This window comes from Alosa pseudoharengus, unplaced genomic scaffold, assembly GCF_046254945.1.
Source record: "Alosa pseudoharengus isolate Yale_2024_CS ecotype anadromous, Long Island Sound unplaced genomic scaffold, YU_APseudo_1.1 YU_APseudo_1.1_scf_16, whole genome shotgun sequence".
Taxonomy (NCBI): domain Eukaryota; kingdom Metazoa; phylum Chordata; class Actinopteri; order Clupeiformes; family Clupeidae; genus Alosa; species Alosa pseudoharengus.
In genome coordinates this window covers 28,062,002-28,064,983 of record NW_027468630.1, presented here as the reverse complement: position 1 = coordinate 28,064,983, position 2,982 = coordinate 28,062,002, and positions in this window count along the sequence as shown.

Here is a 2,982-nt window from a genome sequence, read left to right as displayed (position 1 = left end):
AAATAGTTGAGTAGCGAGGGCAGAGGGCGGAGGAGACTCCTCATCATCAATCGGAATGGTGTAGCGATTTTCCAGTTGTAGAGGTTGGGCTGGGCCTGAGTGTCGTCCTGACCGCCTGCCTGCCATGATGCTTGCTTCTACACCATGTCTCAGGCTGGTGTGGAGTGGAGCTGGCAGACAGAGTGGGCTTGGTTCTCAGTGGAGGCTGGGGAGAGGCAACAGGGACAGAGATTGTATTAGTGCATGGCAGAGTGGAAGTTATGCAGAGTGGAATCAGGACATCTGACGTTAGTGTGTGGGTACGTACAGAGATAATGGAGTCAAGGAACTGTTCATCCTCCTTGATCTGGTGGAGGGTCGGTTCTGGCTTCGAGTTCCACTATCTTCTGGCTGAACAGGAGGCGTGAGTCACAGCCAGGTGTACAGCTGAGGGGAAGCATTGTGTTGTGGCAGCGACTGGAGGGAGGCACTCGTCGATGTCAGCTTTCTTATAAATGATTGTTTGCTAGCTTGCTAGTTAGCTAGCAACAACAACAATGTTGTGACTCGTGGATACTCTAAAAGCAGTTCCTTGATACTCGAGCAGAGGTGCGAGCATAAGTAATCACAATTTTAAATTAAGTCACTGATCTTGAAAGGCGTTGATGCTTTCCGAATATCGAATTTCACCATCCTCTGCAGTGCTTTCTGGTCGGAGGCAGAGCAGTTGCCATACCAAACTGTGACACAGTTGGTGAGGATGCTCTCTATGTGAGGAGACAGGTGGACCTTCTTTAGTCTCCTCAGGAAGAAGAGACACTGGTAAACCTTTCTGAACAGGGTAGAGGTTTTGAGGTTCCTCAGAGATGTGGACACCCAGAATCTTGAAGCTGGTGACTGGCTCCACCTCAGTCCCATTGATGAGGATGGAGGTGTGTGTGCTAGCTTTTGACTTCCTGAAGTCCACAATGAGCTCTTTGGTCTTCTTGGTGTTGAGATTGTTGTCAGTGCACCACGATGTTAGGTGCTGGACCTCCTTCCTGTAGGCCATCTCATCGTTGTTGCTGATGAGACCAATCACCGTAGTGTCATCTGCAAACTTGACAATGGTGTTACAGCCATGTCCAGGTGCGCAGTTGTAGGTGAAGAGGGAGTAAAGGAGCATGTAGCATGCTTGTCAAATGATAACCAGACCAGCCTGTGTGTATGCCCATAAGAATGAAATCATTTGAAATCACATGAATTATGCAATAGTTAAGCATTACATAAGCATATGAGATGTATATTTATTAAGTGTGAGCAAACATAGTGTATTATATTGTACAATGAATTTATTTATTTATGATTGACAAGAGGCATTCCAAGAGTCATCACAAGTGGTCATATCTTGTGCTGTCAATTTACATTTGTTTTAGTAAATAGTTCACTCATTTGAAGTAGTGTGCTCATTTCAGTAAATAGTGTGCATAGTAAAATTTAAGTTGAGTTTAGACCGCTTAGCATAGCCTGTTGAGCCTCCTTATTTTGGTCTTATGTATATAAATGTAGGCATTACAGGGAAAGCACACTCCGGGTTTGAACCCTACCTCACTGGGTGAGCGTTCAATGTGTCGGTAGGACAATTGTGCACATCTCACCGTCTTGCCACAGGGGTGTCCAAAGTTTAATTTCACTGCTGGTTAAGTCCCCTTGGTAATTGAAAGTGAACTGAGAGGGACCAGACCAATTCTAAATTCAGAACTGGTTTGGTGTCAGCCAGGTTACCTTGGGTTGCTTTTTTCCTTGGTCCCTTCATTACAATCAGTTGAAATGGTTTAAAAGGTTTCCTCAGCCCCTGGGTAATCTAAGCAGAAGATTTGCAGTAGTCCCCTACACACAAATGTATAGTTAGTAACTGCAGCAGGTTTGTCTACCATCTTACACAAAAGTTATATTTTGAGGAGATTGTTCAGTTGTGGATGTAGTGATTCCTTTCAGAGGTTTGTGGTGTTTTTCATGTTTTGTGAATTATGAGTAGAGTTTTCAAGACAATAGGGATGGTTTTGAAAACCAGTTGTTATATAGTCAATATTGTAAAGTGTTCCTTTCTCAGATGAGGTCCCACCTATGTTCTTCTCACTGCTCTGGTGGCGCATCATCTCCAGGTTTCCAGAAGTGAACAATGGAAGCAATGCAGCAATTTTTGTGTGAGCATATCAGTGAACACCTCTGACCAATCAGTGAGTTTCACGTCTTTGTAAACGAAAGCTTAATGCGTTTTAGGAAGGATTGTTCCAGTCCACCTATGCAGCGATTGTGGAGGTGGGGGGGCGCTACCACAGAAACGGAAAATTATCGGGCCAGCAGCATGTGTCCAATTTTCAATCTTAACCGTTTATTTCATCAGAAACTATCTGAAAACAGGGATTTAAGTGTAAAACTTGACCTTTAAGCATGTGTAACTTGCGTTGTGTTGATTCAGCCCTGCACACGGCCCAACTCGAACCTGCGAAACAGCAACACCTCAGATTGGAAGTCGAGCGTGCTGACAATCGAGCTAAAAGCCCAGGCTGCTAGCTTTCATGTCAACACTGCTCTTGAGGCTTTGGGGAGTGAGGTTTACTAACATTCCACACGCACAGCTATGCTAGCTGGCACCCGTTAGACATTATCATCATGACTACATGAATTTAAGGTTAATTGCTCTTTAGTTCATCATGTATGTGGCCCCTCAACTAAAGTTGTGAATAATGACATGTGTTTAAAGAATTGCACAAGTTGTGTTCAAATCAGAATTTGAGCAGTGAAGACACATTTTTTGCAGAAAAATAAATAATCATGATCATATTTTAAAAATCATAATTCATAGTTATGTGCCCATGTATTGTTCATGTATGAGGTCAAAAATTACAGATTATGAACGCATGTCAATTCCTGGTGATTCATGAGATAGTTACCCCCTTGCCATTGCCACACAGTACACATAATTGTACAGTGGATATAAAAAGTATTCACCCCCCTTGG